Consider the following 22,783-nt stretch of genomic DNA (forward strand, 5'->3'; position numbering starts at 1 on the left):
CTTAGCATATAATTGATGTTCCCTCAAAGTTTGCAAAATAATTCTCAAATGCTTCTCATGATCCTTCACATTCTTAGAATACACCAATATGTCATCAATAAAGACCACCACAAATTGACCTAGATAAGGTTTAAAGACCATATGCATTAAATCCATGAAAGCAGCAGGTGCATTTGTTAATCCAAACGGCATCACAGCAAATTCAAAATGCCCATATCTCGAGTTAAAAGCAGTTTTGGGTATGTCATTCTCCAAAATCCTCAACTGATAATAACCCTGTCTCAAATCCAAATTTGAGACTACTATAGCCCATTGCAATTGGTCAAATAATTCATCAATGTGGGGCAATGAGTACTTATTCTTAATAGTGACCTCATTCAAGTCTCTATAGTTTATACATAGTCTCAAACTCCCGTCTTTTTTCTTAACGAACAAAACTGGGGATCCCCACGGAGAATTACTCTCTTTCATAAAATCCCTTTCTAACAAGTCTTGAAGTTACAATTTCAACTCCTTCAATTTCGTTGGAGCCATCCGATATGGCGTCTTAGAGATAGGTGTCACTCCCGGAGTTACATCAATCTTAAAAGTTATTTCCCATTCTGGAGGTAGAGACTCTAACGCTTCGGAAAAAATATTTGGAAAGTCTTTCACTACAAGCATGTTCTCCAAATTCACCTTATTACTAGGGGTGTTAATAAGAAAAGCCAAATACCCTTAAACTCCTTTACTTAATAATTTTCTAACCCGAATTCCTAAAATAAGTGCAGATGAAACCAATTTACCCCTTACATCCAACTTCAGGGTTGCCTCTCCCGAAATACACAATTCTACAATTTTTGTCCTACAATTCAACTGGGCATTATAACGGGCTAGCCAATCCATTGCTAAAATCACATCATATCCCTTAATTGCTAAATCTACCAGGTCGGCCAATAGTTTTCGTTCCCCGACACAGACTTCACAATCTCTATATACCAGGTTAGCAATTAAACTTTGATCTCCGGTAGGTGTTTTAACTTCCAAATCATACGATAAGTTAATTGGATTCAAGTCTATCCCACTCATAAAGTTAGGGTTTACAAAAGAATATGTTGCACCCGGATCAATTAAAACCCTAACTAAATGATGAAAGATTGGAATTGTACATTCAACTACTTCAGTCGCCTCAGGAATCTGCTGATAGTCCAGTGCATAAACTCTAGTTGGCACTTTTGGTCGACTTCCTCCAACACTGGTCTGCTTAGAGATTGACTTTTCCGGCCTCTGAGTGTTACTTCCCATATTCGGTGCTTTCGGACAATTCGCGACTTGATGTTCGGCACTACCACAAAACAAACACTTCCCCGACTTTCTCCAACAATCATTCTAGAAGTGATTGGATTTCCCACAGTATCCACAAGTAACCTGAGGGGTCACTGCCGAACCAGTAGAAGGCGCTCCCCTAACTTGAGTTGGGCCACCACGACTTCCTCTAGACAGAGTTCCCCTAGAAGCTCCAGCAGTCCTTGTTCCTCCCGCTCTTCTTTCCATTTTGGAAGGTTGTGCACTCTTACCAACCTGCCCTGATGTAGAGCCAGAAAAATGTCTCTTTCTATTGTGAAAGTCTCTCACCTGCAATCTTGCACTCTCAACCCTTTGTGTCTTCTCTAAAGTTTCAGTAAATGTAGAGATTTGGGCTGTGGCCAAGCCCTCCTGAATTTTCACATTGAGCCATTGTACAAATCGCCTTATCCTCTTCCGTTCATTAGTTACCAATTCAGGGGCATACTTAGAAAGTTTAGTGAATTTCTCTTCGTACTCCGCTATACTAAGAGTTCCTTGTTTCAATTTGATAAATTCATCCTCCCTCTTCTCCTAGATTAAGGGTGGAAGAAACTTTTCATTAAATTCCCTCGTAAAATTCTACCAAATCCAAGGGGTTTGAACTCTTTCCCATTTTCCTTTCACCAGGTCCCACCAAGCACGGCCTACTCCCTCAAACTGGAAGGCTGCAAAATTCACTCGCCTATCTTCAGTGTAGTCTAAAGTAGCGAATATGTTGGTCATCCTTTCTAACCAATTTTCCGCTACCTTAGGATCAGGTTCGTCAAGGAACTTAGGCGGGTTAAATTTCAAGAACCTCTCTAAGGCTCTATCCTCACCCCTATCCTGTCCCCCAGTTTGGTTAAGCGGTCCAGAACTTTGTCTATCAGCTAAACGTTCTAGGATATCAGTCATCCTGTTAATGGCAGTAGCCACTTGATTACCCACAATATTTTTCTGACCCTGGGTCGGTCCAGTTGCCGATCCCTAGTCATTCCCCTGAGATTGGGCCTGTCTAGTCCCTCGCCCACGGCCTCGACCACGGTTTCGACCCCTTCTTAACCCTTCCATAATCTAGGCATGCCTAGTACAAAAAATAAATCAATTATGCAGTGCAAGGTATAAAGCAGGAACAAATCAAGAAAATATTGGAAATAACAATAATTTACATTCATTAACATGTCAAGTTCATATAATTAGCAAGTCATGGGGGAAATCACAAAAATATAGCACACATGTGCCACAAAATACTTTTAGTCACAAAAAACTAAAGTAAAACAAGTGTCTCAAAAATAGACCACACAGTCATGCAAAATACAATGGTTTCAGCACTTAGTGTCACCCCAACTAATTCTAGTTATACTAGTCAAAAGGGTAAAAAAAAAAGAGGTCAATTTGGCTAGACCTAATCCGCAGTAGGACTATCAGGAGGAACCTCGTCCTCCGGATCCTCCTCCTCCTCAGAGCTCTGAGCTATACCCATCGCCTCATCCACTAGCGTAGTGGCACCAGTTAGGATCCCGGAAGCCCTATCATGAATCTCCTCCCTCAACCTAGTAAGCTGAGTCCTAGTGCTTCGGAACTCCTCATTAACAACAGCAGATGTAGCTACCTCGCCCTCTATCACCTCCTCAAGCTCGGCGATCCTCTCGCCCTGAGCGCTAACCATCTGTCTAAACTCGTCTACCTCTGCCTGAAGATCCCTGTTAAGATCTACTAGCTGACGACGCTCGTCGTCCAGAGCAAGCACGAGGTGGTTCGGGTAGGCAAAGGTAACCTTACACGAATATCGAGAATATCTGTCAGATGGGGAATAGCGTACTCGAGCTTCCCTATCTAGCACTCGGTAGAAGATAGGCCTAGGAGGCATTGCATGACCATTTGCATAGCCATTCCTGTTAGCTGCCGGAACTCTATTTCCGTTTTCCATCCCTACAAAATAATAGCACTTTTCGGGTTAGAAATTAAATCACTATCTAGTTCGAATGTCGTTTCTGCATGCCTAATCCAATCACCAGTATGCTCCAAATACCCCTTAAGGTGCAACTTAATTATCCGATCTCAGATCTTAAGGGTAGAGTATCTAATATGTCTCCCACATAGATCTCTAATCTAGCGCTAACCTAGCGCTCTGATACCAACTGTGACGCCCCCACTTCTCCCTAAGGCGAACCAAAGGGTATCCGCGGGATGCCTGCCCAACTCTCGCCAGGACTCAAGAGATACATTCAAGCTTATAACGGTAATAGACATCACATTCAGATAATATAACTGCAATTAGTGCGGAAGCGTTCAATTTTAATGATATTTAACAATTACTAAATCCATATAACGGGTTTCCAAATACATCCCAAAATATACAATAGCCAAAATGTCTAGTCAATAGAATTGGAACCCTATTACAAACGTCCACAAAAGTACTCAAAAATAGAAATTTCCTCCGAATCTCATTTCAATCCCAAACCTGTTAAGGAAAACAAATCTATAGGGTGAGCAAAACACTCGTGAGGCCAAGAACACACATGCAAGCACATTGTTCAAGTACCAATATCAAATTGACAAGTCGAGCAATAATATATACATGATTAACAATTTATGAGGAAAGTAATCATAAATAATTTAAGGATACTGGAGCTCTCAAGAGTTATATTCCACTTGCACGATCAATAACCTCCACGAGTTGACACTCCGTCAATCGGGTAGGTTTAATCCGTAGAACTCCGCTTAACCTGTCCCCTTTCACCTTATATACCCCTGTTTCGGGTCCGCCTATCATTTGTTTAAGGCAATACTACTCGAGTATGCCAAGCGAGATCTCTTACTAGATCAAGCTTTTCAATTTTTCCCATGGTTTACCAAGGAGCCCGACCAAACCCATGCCAGCTCGAGTCCAAGGTTCGCCAATGAGATGTGGGCGTCCCCCAAGAATGTTCGAGTGTCGAGGAGATTCACTCCAACGACGTATGTAACCATAGCATACTATTTCAAGTCAAGCAAGCAAGTAACATGTGCAAGTAATTAAGACATTCGAGTATTTCAAGTGCGAGTCATTTATTTCATGCAAGAACGGGTACGATAAAGTACACCCCCATCTCGAATTTTAAAATCTCAAGTATCAATAACAAGTAAACATGTATCTGGTTCACAATAGTTCAAGTAACACACACTTGACACTCACGAAGTAAACAAGAAGAAACGACACTCGAAATTCAAGCGTCCACCGTGGGATCCTCTTGAAGTTCCCCTTGTGTGCCTGAGCAATTAGTAAGGATTTATCACTTAAAACCCTCAATTATTATAAAGATTGTACATAGTGCACAATCTCAGAAAATTCCATGAAAACGAATCTCAATCACTCATAAATTGGGGTTCAAAGATGGGACTTTAAAGCACAAAAGCAATCGAGGTTTCATCTTGGAAATCAAGTTTAATACGTTCAAGTAACATCAAAGGAATAAGGAGAATTCAAAAATCTCCATTTCCTTAAGATTTGGAAATTTCAGTTTTGGTACGAAATCTTTGAAAAATCGTATCTTATTCTTTACAAGTCCAAAATTGGAAAACTTGATACCGCTGGAAACCTCTTCCAAAGTACTAAAAGTTCCTCGAATACACTTCTTTAAGATTCCGAATGGAAAACATTCAAAAATGAGCTCAAAGTCGCTATTTTGGTTCATAAGGCAGATTTAAGTTGGTTTTTGGCCAAATTTGAAAATTCGGTAAAATTCACTTGATTGAAACTAGACTTTGAAATTTACAAATCTATTAGGGTTGTAATCCAAGTTTACAACAAAATAAGTGGAATGAGAAACGGAGTTGTGAGTACCAAGATATGGTAGTTCAAAGTTACCCAAATTTCCTTGTTGAACAAGGGTTTTCCAATATCAAGTCTTGAACTTTGGTAATTTAGTCAAGCAGCAAAATGGACTCGGATTGGTACCAAATTTGGCAGAATAATACTCCTATATAAAGGGTATCCCTCTATCAAATTTCATGGAAAAATACCTTCAGGAAGGTAGTCAACCAAACAATCAAAGTTTCGAAAAAATCCTAGGGTAGAACTGCTTTGAGCCTTTTGTTTTCCATTCCAAACATTTGGTCAAGGAAAATTCCTCAAACATGGTTCATTTGTGTAGGAAAAACCTAAGAAACATTCATGGTATATTTGGCAAGTGTTTAACTCCAAAAAATTCAATTGGCAAGTCCACACCAAGTCTAACATCTACTTTGCCCAAAATTTAGGGTTTTCAAGAACAGAGCAGGTTTCGTATTTTGATCACAAATCACTCAATTCAACTCAGAACTAAGCATGGTTGGTAGAATTGCAAAATACATTCATAAAACTAAAATTTCACAGAAGAAATCATTTTGAAATTCAGCACACAACTAGCTCAAATTCGAGTCTCAAGTTGTAGCTTCTGAACTTCGTTCCAGGAAAACTGAGAAACAGGACAGCCATCTTTAAACAGTTGGTACAGAATACTCGGGTGGAATTAGGGGTTGCATTTCATACCATTGGAAAGTTGGGGATGTCTAGTTTAAAATGCCACCGGCGGAACTTGATTTTGACGTCGGAGTACAAAGTTATGGATGAAACAAGAAGGCTGTCTGAGCATTACGGGAAAATTTTCCAGGTTTACTAGCTTTTCAAGATTAATCCATTTGACCAACCAAACCTCAATATTTTTCGATGAAACTTTATACACCATCTATACAATATATAAACATCATATACAAGCCATCAAAACCTCAGAATTTCGCAAAAAGGGGCTCGATCAAAACAAGGGCAGAGTTGGAAACTTTTTAGCCATGCAATCCTTGAAGTTTATACTAGTTATACACCATTAATCTACCAATTTGAGCACTAAACCAACATTAAATCCATCATCAAGCATCACATCAGCCATCAATCCAAGAGTGGGAGTTCATAGAGCCCACCTTCAAAATTTTCCAACAATAACAAGCCACCCACATGAATAACTAAGCTCATAAGTGTAAATCAACTTCCATAAACCAAGATTTCAAGGGTTGATCGTCACTTACGTTTGTTGATGAGTTAAGCAGAAATTTCGGTCCTTCCCTTGGCCAAGTAAACCATGGTTTGCAGCTCTCCTTTGTAGCTTAATGTGATCTCCAAGTATTGAGTTAAGTGTAGTTCAATTTTGGTTGAATTTGGTGAAGGTTTGTGCAAGATTTGGAGATGAAAATTTGAGAAACTTTGAGTTGTTTTTCCAGCTGATGGTTCGGCCAAAGTGAGAGGGAAAGAGAGAGAGTGTAGTGCTCAAATAAAGCTTCTAAAGTAAGCTTAAATTTGTGGCCACAATTCACCCGAAAGTCAACTCTCTCTCGCGTGTGTACGAGCGCATTTTGGGCTCGATTCCTTTCGAGTTTATTTCACTAGTGCACTAAACCTCTAATGCACTTATATTTATATAAATATTATTCACTCTTAATTGTTTCAAAATAATGGTCTAAAGTCCCTCAATTAATCGCGCGCGTGAAAATGCGTATTTCCAATTTAGGCGCGATAGAGTGAAACTTTCGAGAAATTCTTATAACGATCGTACCACTAACTATCACTTGAATACTTAAACCTTAAATTACCTATTTTAGGACCATTATACATGTCTCCAATTTTTCGAGTTTATTGTACTCCCAATTAGCTAAACTTTTCAAACACGTTTTCACTATTTTCATTAATCGAGCTTCCAAAAATTAATTTTTTGAAACGAGTCACTTTAAAAATATAATAAAGTCATAATTCCATGTATTTAAGTCTAATAAGGTTAGAAAATAATAATCGGAGCAAATATTCAGATAAATAATTAAATAAGCAAAAATAGGAGTAAAAAAAAAATAATTTTTACGAGTCTTCACAGTTTATCAAATTAACCCATAATATTTTTCTTTTTAAAAATAGGATCCTTTCCTGCATACGTATAAGCAGAAGATGTTAGCATGATATACTTGAAACTTGGCTAGGTACATAAAATTACAGATGTTAGTAGGATATACTTGAAACTTGGCTAAGTACATAAAATTACTTGACCTCCTTTTAAAATAGTGATTTTCTATCATGCACCTTTTGTTTCCTGAATGATCAGTATCATATTAGAGGTTGAAGCAAAATATTATGCTTGTTATAATATTGGTGATTGGTCTTTAATAATACGAATAGTATCTGTGTCTTAAATGTGTATATCCGAATGAAAATATATGCACTCCTTGATTATCTTTTTGTTCATTTGCACTTGAATTAGCATTAATTTTTTTCACATCAATATCATAAATTTTTAACACGAATTCATTTGATTTATGCTACATAAACAACGAGAAGTTTTTTTTTTGGAGATTTTCTTTATTTACTTTTGGGTCAGAGTTGGATTCCTGACTTATATATTTGGCTTTTTTGTAGACTTTCTCGAAATGTTTTTCCCTAACAAATGGTATCAGAACTTTAGGTTACGAGATTGGGTTACTCATATGCAAGTGGATTCTTCTAGAAATTGGATCGATGAAAATTCTCTTCTTGATGGTAGACTAAAATGCCAAGGAGTTTGGTTGGTATTGGATCAGGTGTACCATGGGCTTGGCAGGGGATCCAGTTGGTGTTAGACCAATGAGCCAATGGTTGGCAGGGGTCTAGAATGCAATTTGGATGTTGAAAAAGAGTGGATCTATATTTGGAAGAAGAGGTGATCTTAAGTAATAACGTGGGGTTGCATTGAGTATTAAAGTGGGTTTGAAAAAGGGCTTGTAAATTTGGGTTTAATGTGAAAGGTTACTCATAAAGGGGGAGATTTGTTAAGTTTATGAGTAAAGAATTATATCCCACATTAGTTCGATAGATGAAAAAAGAGCGATTAATACGTAAGTAAGAGTCCGAAACCTAATAGTTTAAACTTTTGAGTCAGAATTGAATTCTTAACTTATATATTAGGTTCTTTGGTAGGCTCTCTCGAAATGTTTCTCCCTAACTTTTTGATCTCATCAATCGTCATAAAGGAAATCATACATGGAATACAATAGCTAGGGTGGAAGCAAGTTTATGTTAGTTTTTACTTGGTTTTCTGGTCCATTGAAGAAAAATTTAGCGGTCCGATCAAAGTTGAAGAAAAATATTAGTACTTACGTTCGAAATCAAATGCCAACACAAATTAATTTAGTTAGTAAGGGTGGGTTACTTTCTCACAAAAGATCGTGCATTTGAATCTCACTGTCAATTGAGAACTATGTTAGTAGGTAATTTGTAAGAGTCTTTATAAGTAACCTACGAATTTAGAAGCATATTCTGATCCGTGGTAGTAACTAGAGTTGAACCTATTCAAAATTTTTTCTGCTTCGAATATATATATATATATATATATATATTATTGAATGCATCTGGCAAGTGTTTGAGGAACTGTGATTTAAACATCAATGGTCATGTGCAACATTTGTATAATTATTCATTAGAATGCTGATAGGATCATCGTATCAAAAATGTTATGATTTTGGAAGCTATAAGCATCAAAGTCAATTCAAAGTGTTACTTTCTATTGCATGGGATTGTAAACTATCCAACATATACCAATGCTGCAGGGGAGAAAATGCACTTTTCATCTCCAATGTTTTGAGTGTTGAATAATTTCATCCCTAAAGTTTCAGTCAAAATATATTTCATCCTTGTAGTTTTGTAATTTTGACAATTTCATCCCTTAATTTCATCTCCAATATTTAGAGTGTTGGACAATTTCGTCCCTAAAGTTTTAGTTAAAATATATTTCATCATCATAGTTTTGCAATTTCGACTAATTTCATTTGTAAAGTCTTATGCAAACACATTTCATCCTCATAGTTTCATAAATTTGAACAATTATGAGCTATTGAATGATTGTTAATCAAGTTGGATTGAATATCATCACATGACAAGCATGTTTTGTTAATAATTGTATTGTTAATAATGAATTTGGTCATTGATTAAATTATATAAATAATAATGAGTGTGTTCAGATAAGAGATTTGTTTTAAAAAAAATTGTGATATGATTATGTGAGATAAAAAATATAGATTGGATGATAGATAGACAATTTGAAAAACATGCATATGATGCAACAAAACAAAATTTTGAAAATAAATGACAATCTAAACAATTCTTTTTTTCACTTTAATATTTTTCTCCAATTGGTTGTAATGGGATTGTTCGAATAATTTCTCCAATTGGTTGTTTCTTTTTCACAACTTCATTTCCTCTCAATCTTTTTATTCAATTTGTGATTAAGACCAAAGTGTGGTGGCTGAAAATTTCTTAGTTGTTTTTTTATAAAAGAAAGTGAATTAAAAAAATGATTTTTAAGGTTTTTGTTGATCCAATGTTTTTTATATTTTACTAACACGCATGCTATTATCAAGTGATGATATTCCGTCCAAATTGCTTGACAATCTATCAATTGTCTTTAGTTAGTCAAATTTTTGAAACTATGATGGTAAAATATGTTTGCATTAAATTATAGAGACAAAATTGGTCAAAATTATCAAATTATGAGGATGAAATATGTTTTGACTAAAACTTTAGAGATGAAATTGTCCAACATCCCAAATAATAGGGATCAAAAGTGCAATTTTCCCAATGTTGCAGATATAAGAAAACAGCATTACATTTGAATTGAGTGGTTGAAGGTCATATGTGTATTACGTTTGACAAATTAAAATTTAAGTTAGGCCCTATTTGATAAGTCAATTTAGTACTTAAATTTAATGGATTCAAGTCTTTATATGTTCAGATGCGTTTGATAACAAATTATAAAATATCTAAATTAATTAAGTGGTTTTGAATTTTTTGGGTAAAACTTGTCTCCAAAATTAAGTGATAAACTACTCACTCATCATTGAATATGATATACGTTTAGATATATCAGATTTAGTATTTAATAATTCAATAACGTAATGTATTCAAATTTCGGATTTTAGATTTTAAATTTTAGTTTTCAAACTTCTTTTTATCAAAGGCATCCTTAATCAAAGTTTATGCCCTTTCCATTGTGCTCTTTTTTTTTTTTTTTTTTTCCCACGCGGAGGATGGGACTTACGAAGCGGAAGAGGATGGGATTTGCGTTTAGGATCTCAAATTTCTAGAGTTCTAGTTTAACTACTGGGAAATGTTAAAAATTAATTTTGTTTGTAATAAGAAAGACCAAAAAGTTCATATACAGGTAATCAATGACCAGACACTTTGCTTTCTTCCGATGGAACGATAGCACAGTTGAATGGAATCTGATAATATTTGCCAATATTAAATTAAGCATAATCATAATGCACTAACCGGTAAGCATCGAGGGCCAATGCTTTGTGATCAACCCCGTAGTAAAGAGATTTTGGTCCTCAATGCATTTTTGCCCTCAACTTTTACTTTTGTCCAAATAGAATAATATTTAGGGTTAACTACAAAACCTCCTCCTAAGGTTTGCCAAATTTGCTATTTATCCCCTGATTTTTTTTCTTCACTTTGCTTCGTTAACCGTTGGTCAACTCTAATATTGCATAATGAAAATGTCAAAAAGAACATTGATACCCCGAAGGGTTAATTATAGTAAATCCCCTTAAGGTATATTGCAATTTGCACTTTACCTTTTGATATAATTTTTCTCTTAATTTGTCTGTTTATCCCTAAACCCATTAGTTAACTCTAATATTTTGTATCACTCAAGAGAAATAATGTTTAAAGAAATCAATATCCCTAACATAATAACGACAATTACCATATATTTATGGATATAAGCCTTGTTAAATTTTATCCCAATTATTATAGGTTTTTTAGATAGAGGAAAATATCTCGCTCATTTCATGTGATAAGGGAAAAAAATTATTAGTGCAAAATTAAACTATGAAACTATTATTAAAGGTCTATAGATTAGGTTTTTTTTGGATTGAAGATTATTTGGCAAATTTTTTTAGAATAATTGCACTTTTTCTGATTTGATGTTCGTGAGATGAAAAAGTGGTTTAAAAAAAATAAAAAGATGATTAGGAAATGTATTTATGGTGTAACAAAAATATTTTTTTTTTTAGAAAAACTTAGCAATCCAAATAATTTTTAATAGCATCTAAGTATAGTATATTAAAAGAACAACCTAGGAAACTTCAATGCCTATATCAACAACGTTTCTCTCTTTTTTAAGTATTGTCGAAAAAAATGTATACTCCCATGTATAGAATACATCCAAACACTAAAGCAAAAGGTCAGCCATATGCACATTTGCAAAGAGAAACTAATAATATCTAGACTTTTAAAAATATTTTCACCTTTTAATTTTTCAATAACAATTATTTCCTATTATTATGTCAAATTAACAAGATATTCTCCTCGATCTAAAAAAAAGTGTAACTATGACATGAAATTTAACTAGGACCATATCTATAAAAAAATATTTTCTTAATTACTATCTTAAGAATATTGATTTTTAGACATTATTTGTCCCAGATGTTATCAAATATTAAAGTTTAATAAGGGTTTTAGTAATAAACAAACAAATTGAGAAAAGTTGATGTTCGTGGATAAAGTGAAAAATAAGCTACACTATGAGGGGATTTATTGTAGTTAACTCTTAGGGATATAAATGCCTTTTTGACATTATCATTACACAATATTATAGTTAATTAATGAGTTAGGAGATAAAGTGAGGAAAAAAAATGTTGGGAGATAAAGCACAAAAAAAGGACTAGATGTGCCGTTACGGCAAAAAAAAAAAAAAAAAAAAGATAAAGCGCAAGAATGGCTATACTTTAGGGGGAGTTTTACTGATTAATAATATTTAAAGTGAAGAATATGCTTCTCGTTGACTAGATTTGCGCTTTTACATGAGGCAGAGTTGCTTCAAATTAAATCCTCTATTTGGATTATGGGTTTGTAAAAGAAAATAGAAATGAAAACAAAATTAAAAAAGAAAGTGCAATTCGACTAAATAATTACCAATTACATTGAAAGTTCAAGAATTTGGTATTTTTTTTAAAATATTTGATAATTAGAGTTCATAGAATGTTGGGAATTTGAGTCATTGGGTCATAACTACAAATATTTTACCATTTTTGACTGATTAACCACCAAATGCACCAAAAAAAGGAAATTAGGGAAAAAAAAGGAGTGAAGTTAACAAAATATGTAAAGAAAAAGTAAGTTGGAAAATACTGGTTAGTAATTCAAGTGCTACATAGTTTTTTATCCTTTTCTTTTTATAATTGCTTCAAACAAAATTTCTTTGTTTCCATTTGATCACTTCACAAATTTTCGAAAAACTTTTCACCTTGAGATCAAGAAGCATAGAAAATGCAAAATTATACATAGTCAATGGTCAATAAGGTACGTAGCTTATCAAGTTGCAACATTGCAAGGTGACAATTTAGGTGACAAGAACGGGTTTGCGTAGAAATTAAGTAATTGATATAATTGGATTCACCTATCTGTACCAATACAAATAAATAAGTCAAAAATGATCCAGGTAACCCAAGCATCTATGCCCCTTTTTTTTAATTTTTTACAAACTTATCTAAATTTATTTATAAACTCAATTATCAATTTATAGCACCCTTCGAGTTTTGACCCAATTCCTATTTTTGAATATTAATCAATAATACATTAATACCCATCAAGTCCAATTACAATTTTATCCCGCTTAATATGTTACAATATCAATTTCTACGTGATAAATTGAACTATAAAAATACAAAAATTTGAACTAAATATTATGCAAAAAATTTCATGATTTTGATTTTGATTTGCAATTGCAAAGAATTACAATCATAGTACTCGGCATTGCCTGGATTGATCGGTACACATGGTACAATACAAGAAGAAATAAATGATCAAGAATCTGATCACATAATTCATGCTGAGAACCATGTTTTCATAACAACAAAATGTGGCTACTCCTTTTCCTGGAAGGGGGATAGGTTAATATCACTTTTTCCCGGCAAAAAGTAAAAATTTTAGTGACTGAGAAGTAGGGAATTTACCAGCAGAGAGCACAATAGCTCAACAGTACCAGCTATCCAAACTATAGCATCTGATCAGTATTACACCAAAGAACTAGGCTACTAGACATTGATAGAAAGACAACAAAACCAAAAGAGCCCGCCATTCATACTGCCACATCTGGACCTGCTTCAGTTACCATTGGGGAAAGCCCAACTCCATGAGCAACTCCCAATTTTCATTTCGTCTAGGAACGGCTGTCCAAGAAACAACCAATTCTCAGAAGCCATCAGTGATATCAAGTACTAAACGTGCATGTTTCTTCTCAAAGAAAAAGTCCTTTTTTTTTTTTTCTCTCCATTGATCAATAATTTCTTTTGACAAGAGGGGGATCAGAACAAAAGCTTCATGTTGACTTAGTCCATTCCATGCAGCTTTAACTCAAAAAGCTTTAGATGGTAATATGCAATATAGATGTAGCATCTTCCTATTACATTCAGGTTTGCTGCCATTTCATCAATTCAGTTGTATTTTTTTCAACTGGACAATGAATGAAAACTTCGATTCCTCAACTTAGTTTTTCTGCACAATATGTTTCGGTGACTTTTTTCGAATCAAGCTTCGATTTTATGAGTCATTTATGAATACACAGATACATCCTCTAGATGCACTTGTACTTTCATGATGGGAAATGCCGAATGCTTCACATTTCAGACCAAAGAAAGAATCCAGGATGCCTCCTCAGTTGCTTCTTGCACAGAAACAAATCCCAAACTGCCAAATCTTAGTGGAAGTCCTATATCATTCGAAATAAGATCCGCGCTTCGACCTGCAAAATAGACAGGTTGTCGGCCTGTGCAATAATAAAACCTGCTCAAACTAAAAGTAATTTCTGTAGATAGCGGTGAGCAGGGTCGAATCCACAGGGGTTGGGAGTAATTGTTTCTTTTCAAATTCATAGTGACAAGGGGAGTGTTTTATATCAGGGGTGACAATTTAAGCAATTTAACTAAAAGTAAAATAATAAAAATAAAATAGTCAACTAGAAATTAAATAACAATTTACTAAAATCAAATGAGTGATAATTAAGGATCTGGCCAAGGAATAACTTTAGCAATGGTTCACCTAATTGATCATTGAAACAAAGGCAATTCCAATTATTTACTAATAAATAGGTTATAACTGCCAAACAAGCGATGACAGTCAACCCCTCCTTACTGTGTCGGTGATTAAGGTACGCTCGTTAATCACTACTCTAATTGAGAAATAATCTTAGTTACGCCTGTAAGATTTAATTCCCCAATTACCTTGCGTATTAGAGGAGCCCTATTCTAACCAAATAATACACTACCAGGGTTATTTTAGGTTAGCCCGCGTATTCCCCTAACCCAAACCCAATCATGCCAGTTATCACTATTTTGAGACAATTAAACAATTACGGATTTAACGTCCCAATTGACAATAGATTATCAAATTAACTAATTATCCGGATTCAAGACAATCAATTAATTAAACAATCATAAGCACTGTAACTAGGGAATATACGAATACCAATAAATAAAAGAAAAATGTAAAATTAAATCGATCTCACAATTTTAGGCGAACAAAGCATCCGTTGCTCCTTGACTAGAAAAAGGGGTTTAACTCCTTATTGATGAAAAAATCCCATACAAAACTGCATAAATAGTTGCGACGTACATTCTCCCAATTAGGGAGGAAGAAACGGTGGAAAACCGAATAATGGAAAAAAAGACTACCTGGTCAAAAAGATGATGATCCCTTATTTTTATCCTAAGTGTAACATACGTGGACTCAAAACCACAAAAGGACGAAATTGTCCAAAGCCCAAGAGAAGTCTTCTGCTACTCCCCGTACCTATTGAATTACTAATCTATTTTAATGCTTGGCTCTCATGTGCGGCGGCTCACCGGGAGAGAAATGACTCCAGCCTTTTGTGCTTCTTTTTTGAATGTTATCTTCGGCTCAGTTACCAAGAAGGGTCACGGTTTGATATTCCAAAAATGTTCCTGGATGCCTGTTACTTGAACTCTTTCCTGATAACTGCCAAATTGATACTTATTATGATATTTTCGTTCTACTCTCTGAAATAAATGCAAAATACTAAAAGTGAGTAGAATCCAACAATTAATCCACATCGGATCAGGTAATAGAGAAAATTAATTATAAAATAAATGATAAAATTGCAACCTATAAAAAACAGTACCAATTCCTTCGTTTCCTCACACTACACTTCCAAATCCCTCACCAAACTCCTTGATTCCTTTTCCCTGGTGCTTTACCCCTGCAAGTCTGCAACCAAACGTGAGAAACATATTCCAAGGGTCTATGGTACAAGTAGCAGCTATCTTCAATTTTCTATATTGCTCTGACTAAAATACATAGATGGAACTGATGAGCGTCACAGAAGATTTCAGAAATTCGGATGATATATAGATTATTCTCATCAAGATTATTCCAGATCAACTCCAAACAGGGGAAAAAAAAACATGGAGAGCATACTAGAAGAAACAGCATGTGATAGACAATGTCATGACCATGCTTGTCACTGCAATCACAAGAGAATTCTGAACCTACAAATATTCAATTCAAGGAACACATACGAATAGCACTCTAAAACTATCCTAATGAGTGGAATCCCCCTCTGCAAAATCAGCTCCATAGGCTTCCTTATTGTCATCCAATAAAGGAAATACTATCTGCTAAAATCAAACTAAAAATTCACTTCCTTTGCAAAAAATTCTTCTATCCAAATGCTTGGGTTTCAAAAGTACATATTTTACATTTGCATCCCTCAAGAATATCTTCACATCTCAATCATGCTCCTGCAACAGTACAGAAATATATTTCACTACCAATGAACAAACAAGAACAGAGATGGTGAATTTGAAAAAGATTTCGCGGAGCATTTTAACTACCTCAAATGAATCGTTTGCATGCCCTCACTATCCTTTCCTTGTAAACTTGCTCTTTGTACCTGCTTCCTTCTGCTACCATTTTGCAAGACAAAAAGCTAAGTAAATCTTCAGCTAGCCAGTAAGGAATTGGACCTTCAACTCAGTAAATCTGCAAAAAAAGAGATAAAACAGAGTGATTTTCCTGTTACAAAACTTTCAAGAATTTTTTAAAACCATCTAGGAAAACATATGCAATAATTTACCAACTAGTCCAAGCATAGGCCTTTTCCGGGAGTAGTAGTCTAAACAGAAGCCGTTGCATGTATAATCAGGGCGAATATAACACACACATTAAATACATGAACTCTAATAAAAAAGTAAACCAAGATTGCGAAGAGCAGTAGTAACCGGTAAGGATAAAACTATTAGTTTACTAAATAAAAGAACCCAAACTACTAAATGAGTATATTCGATTTCCAGGAAATAGGGATTCAAAGACTATTTTTATTGAGACAAGTTTGACCAATAGGATTGAGAAGAAAGAAACCTATCTCTATGGGCTACAACAATTCAATCGCTAGTCCGGGCCAGAAAATGGACAGGACACTAGTGTATAGGAAAGCTAAAGCAGGGGAGTACATACCATGAAAGCCACCAAGAATGAAATAAGAGCATGACAAGTAATAGAAGATTAACATATGGCTAAAAATAGTGGCACTCAGGACAGGATCGGATCATCTTACTTGCATGAGACCCAATCTATGAGAATCCGAAAAAAATTAGGTTGTATTTATTTTATTTCTTTGAATGCATTTTTTTTACTTTAAATTATTGCCTTAATTTCCTCGATCATTTTTATAAGTGAGTCAAGCTTTTAAATCATTTTCGTGGTATAAGTTAGTACATGTCAAGTTTGAAGTACATTATGGATGTGGGACCCGCTAATACGGTTAGTGCCATAAAATTTTGACTATTAGGTGAAGTTTTGCATAAAGGGATATTATTTTACAAGGTGCTAAAGGATAATTAGAAGTTAGCTAGATAGATTAGTTTTGGAAGACAAGAAAATTATAACAAAACCTTAAGGTGCCTTTGTCGCGAGACTATTGAGAGTTGGATTTTGACCAAGGTTTTTTAACTTTACTAAAACCAAACATTGGCAAAATTTCCTCATTTCTTCCCATTTTCTTAGTCTTGGCCGAAATTCTTGAGAGGAAAAACAAGGAAGAGAAACTTCATCTTCAATCCCAACTTTTTTGCTTGAATTTTGAACTCCAACCATAGTTTGTGCAAACTACTCCATAAAAGTGCTAAGGTAGATTTTAAGGTGCTGGTGGAGTGATTTTGGAGGAAGAAGCCCTAAGTTTCCATCTTTCTTGAGGTTACAAGGTAACTTTGGCTAGCAACTTTCCTCTACTTCCTATATGTGTAAACTAATGGCTTAAGGTTGTAATTTTGGTAGTTTTATGAGAAAGTTTCTTGAGAGGAAAAACAAGGAAGAGAAACTTCATCTTCAATCCCAACTTTTTTGCTTGAATTTTGAACTCCAACCATAGTTTGTGCAAACTACTCCATAAAAGTGCTAAGATAGATTTTAAGGTGCTGGTGGAGTGATTTTGGAGGAAGAAGCCCTAAGTTTCCATCTTTCTTGAGGTTACAAGGTAACTTTGGCTAGCAACTTTCCTCTACTTCCTATATGTGTAAACTAATGGCTTAAGGTTGTAATTTTGGTAGTTTTATGAGAAAGTTTCATGGTTAAAGTAGTGTTGTGGTAATTTTCATTTTTTATGGTAATTTTCTGCCCACATATGATGCTTGAGGGTTGTCCATGTTTTGATAGGTTTGCTATGTGAAATATTGAGGTTTTATAGGCTAGTTTAACTTGCCTAAAGAAATTTCCAGCTTATGTGCATAAATTTTAGTTTAGGGTTTCCAATTTGGGATTGATTGTGGTTGGTTTTGGAGCCGCTAAAATTAAAGGGTGTTGTGACCCTAATTAAGTGTGTTTAATAGCTTATGATTTGTATGTGCAATTGAGGCTATTTTGGGTGAACTTTGGTATTGATTGTAGGATGGAAAAGTAAAGAAATTAAGAGGAGATGCTGCTGAAAATTTGTCTGCAGGAACCCTTGGACAATCTTAGGAAATCTGCTATATCTTGTTGTAGAAAAGTCAGAATTTATTTCCGTTTATTGTGTTTGAAACTAGAGTCAGAATACTATCAACTATGAAAATGTCAGCCTTTTCTCAATTCCCATGAATATCTGTGATTTTTCAAAGTTGACCGAAGTTGCATACTTGTTCTGTCTTTTACTGGATGAAGTAACAACTTGAGACTCGAATTTGACTGACTTATGGATTGAATCAGCTTTGAGACAAAACATAAAAGTTATAAGGGTTTGAGTTAAATTTCTACCTGCAAAATTTCAGATTAATTAGATCATTTTAGCTTATGATTTGGCCAGAGCACCCCTGATTGCCCAAATACCCTGTTTAACCGACAGTTTTCTGTTTTGTCTGAGATTTCAATTTTTGACCATGAAAATGCATGATTTGACTTTGAAGGTCTTCATAATAAATGTAGGCCTATATCTTAGTTTCGAAAGTCCATAAGATTCATCTCAATCCGATAAGTGTAGCTTCAGTTGTGATAAAAAAACCAAAGGATGGCAGAGTTGCCATCTTCATTGTTTCTCGTTGCCTTTCTCTTGTTTTCCGTTTCCTTGGCCCGACTTAACATGTACTTCTCAAGTGTTCTAAACCTGATTTCTAACATTCTAAACGAGTATTCAAAACATGGTTTTTAGTTGCACATATTGGCTTTGAACTTAACCGTTTTTTATCATTTTTTGTTACAAATATTGCGTGTACCATGCCTATATAACTTACTATACTTTTCATACTTTTTTCCTTTGATATAGAAATATAAGTTATGCAGCTTGCACTTGTGTGTGATTGCCTTTTTGTGGACAATATTTGATTGCAAATTTCGAGAGTGGCAAGGTGCCGGCCCTGAACTGAATTTTGATAAAACGTGACTTGTTTAGGGTGAGTGTTCCTTGTGTGTTTGTATAATAAATGACTATGTGACTATTTGTGAATGTTTGCTTAAATGTTAAATGTTTTTCAATGATTGTTAAATGAATTTTCGACGGACGAGTGTGTACTTTATCGCACTCGACCCAAGCAAAAGTGAATTTTCAATGATTGAATACTACTTGTGCATGAATGTAAACCTTTTGGTTGAACTGGGCCCTTGCCCTTCGTTGCCAATCAACTTGAGCCAGAAGTGGACTCGGTCGGGTAGCTGGTGACCCTGAGACAATGTTTGGTATACTCGAGTATGACTACGAAAGTTGGTGGAGAACTGGCCAGTGAATTGGCTAGTGGCGGGAAATGAAATGAATAAATTGAAATGTTGAAGTTAGAAGGAAAGAAATGAATGATTGAATGAAGGAGAATGACTGCGGAATGAACGAATGGCTCCACGTGAGCATGTATCCTTTTAATGAGTGTGTTTTCATTATTTTATATTGTGAATGTTTTCTCGATTGATTGTTGTTAAATAAATAATATCCTAGTTTCAATTGCTTGGTTATGTGTATAGAAACCTCACTGAGCTTTAGCTCACCCTTCTATTTCGTTAAATTTGTTTTCTTTATAGGGTTTGAGAGTAAGGACGAGTGCTTAGTGGAAGACTAAACTTTTCACTAGAACTTTTGTTGTGTAATAGTGATAGTATTAGTAGTTTGGTTGGATCCTGAACTTTTGTACTTAACCTTGAGGATTGAATATCTATATTAATGATTGTATATATGTTAAATTTGATTAGCATAGCTTTACTTGCTCTGAAGTGATAAGTGAGTGAGCCCCAACGAGAGCTGAGCAGGTGGTCCGCCGAATCCTTTGATTCGCCTTAGGGAGAGGTGGGGTGGTCACACAATCCACATAAATTCAACCAGATGCACCTAATTCATTTTATAGCCCCACATTCATTCAGCAACTGCAAAATCATTGCCAAAAGCCAACCCCTTTTATTTCTCTTTCTCTTTCTCATTTTTCAAACCATGTAGATACCAGATACCAAAACAAATGAAACTAGACATGTATTAAACCCATGTCAATGAGAACCTAATATAGAATCATTTTTAACACTCTGAGACACATATAACCACTCCGCTTTCATCATATTCACAATCATGGTTTCAAATTTTTGCATTGCAGCCTTTGTCCTAGAATCATACAATCCAACCATGTCAATGCAATGTGCTGGCAAATGAAAGCTATCACTCAAATGGACTTTCATTTACTAAGCATGAATTTGCCTAACCTTGAAATGTCCATTGTCTTTTTTAAAAGCTAATGCCTGGAACAAATTCGAAGCAAACTGGAAAAGCACTACAAATTCAAGGAAGAAAAAGAACAAACTATAAAACCACTGAAAATTCAGCTAAGAAAAAGTGACAGACCACAAGTATTTCGCTTGAGGCAATGCTTTGTGATGCCTTGGAATGATGCAACTGTATTTGCCTGAGGCCTTCTTTCTCCGACAATGTTTGGCGTGTAAGAAGTTGCTTACTTGATAACTATTTAGAAAAAAATTAATAGGATCAGCCTCCATGTTGTGAAATTTGTCTTAAACTAGCTAATTAACAGGGATGAGTAAAAGTAAACTTGATTTATGCATGTGATCTTTACCTCCATTGATGATATAACCATGCTATGCTGATCAAGGAGGTCAGTCAATTTAAAGCAATAGTCCCCATAATCAATAGCATTTACGAGAGCTATATTGGAAAGCCTTTCACGTTTTTAAGTGTCCTGATACAAAAGTAAAATTTAAAGTATAGCAACTCAGAGACGATGCTGTGGGAAGAATTTTGGCTCAGCTCTAGAAAAGAACGTGAACTAACAAATGATTTTTCTGTAAACTCAATCCAACCTTCTCATTTGATTTCAAGAGATTTATGGACCTCGAAATTTGTGTTATAAGATGATTAGACTTGGTTACCAAGAAAATTTCGAATAACTACTTGCTATCAATTATGCTAGATTTAGAATCTAGGAGAAAGAAATAGACAGTCTTGTATAAAGCATAAGAGCGGTATTAATTACTTAGTAACCCCTTACTATCAGATTGATAGTATGTGATGCAATAGCAATGAGTTTTTTCCCCGTTTAGATACATAAATGAGATAGGAAATTAATCAAAACCCATTAGTTTTGATAGTAACCCAAATCTAAGCAGCAGCTTTCTTTGGAGACTTGGGTTGCTTAGTCTCTTTCTCCTCTGAATCATTAGTTTTCTTAGGCAACAAAACGGGCTGTTTCCCCTGCATTTTCATCACCAATCGTTGGAAGGTCTTGGCCCAATTGCAGTTGATTAGGAGGCTCTATCCTCTCAGTATTCCAAGCAAGCCAAGAGGGTCTTCACGCTCCAATTACATGAAGGCAGTGGACCTCGATTTCTCTTTCTTGCCCACCGGTTGATTTTTCCCTTTTTTGCTTCCCTTTTCCTTTCCTTCCTTCCGTCCTTCAACTAACACCACCGACAAATGGCCATCGTCATATCTAATTTTGCTATTCATGTTTCTATTGAATTTGGGATTAATTTGAAGTTGATAATAGAGCCACTATGGGATTGATATATTGGAGGCTTTTGGTGTTAGGTTGGGATCATTGATTGAGAATTTTTTGTTAATATTTTGAGACTATTAGATTGAGAATTTTTGTTGTTATTTTGCGCTCTATCTAATTGGAAATTTTTTGGAGTTATTTGGGATCATTGAGCATTGAAATCAGTGATGATTGGTGGTAGAGTTGCTGGTGATTGGTGGCGATGATGGAGCTACTGGCGATCGGTGGCGATAATGATTATGATTGGTGTTCACCAGTGTCATTGACCATTTTGGTATTGTTGACCAGTTTGGTTGTGAGCAGGGAAGAAATGGAGAAGGAAAATAAACAAAAAAAAAAAAGGAAAGGAAATAAAAAAGGAAATGACAAAAAACTGCCAAATACTGAATTGTCTTAACAATGTCACTTGAAACTTTCTTAAAACACGAATGTATCTCAAACTCCGTTATTTTGGATGCTTTTCATCAAAGTTTCAAAGAAATCCAATGTATAGGGAGGCTGTGGGAGTTTTTAAATAATGAAGAGATTTTATATACAATAGATAAATCATAGGAGAGTTGACTGTATTTTATCCAAAAAAACAAAGATGCATAATTTCCTGACTATCAAGATAAAGTCTACTTCTCAACATAATTTGTTAAATTCTATAGGACTCGTGTTAGCTAAGCAGCACCATATACATTTTAACAGTTGCAAAGAAGTTTATTTTCAGTCTAAAAATTCCGGCTTCAAAGTCACACTCGTAAACATCAAAGAAAACTATCTCAATAATGCCCGCAAAAAGGAGAACAAAAAAAAAAAAAAAAAACCACCTGCCATACTTGCTATATAGATTCTCAATTGCTACAGGAAAGCACCTACACGGATTTCCTTTTCAACAGTTCAAATTTCCAAAAACTTTCCAATTGCCACCAATCCATAACCCCCCAAAATTGCAAGAATCAGCAGAGAAAAATAAAGAATCTAAAGAGGTTCACTT

The sequence above is a fragment of the Coffea arabica genome, chromosome 7c (genome assembly GCF_036785885.1).
Source record: "Coffea arabica cultivar ET-39 chromosome 7c, Coffea Arabica ET-39 HiFi, whole genome shotgun sequence".
Lineage (NCBI taxonomy): Eukaryota > Viridiplantae > Streptophyta > Magnoliopsida > Gentianales > Rubiaceae > Coffea > Coffea arabica.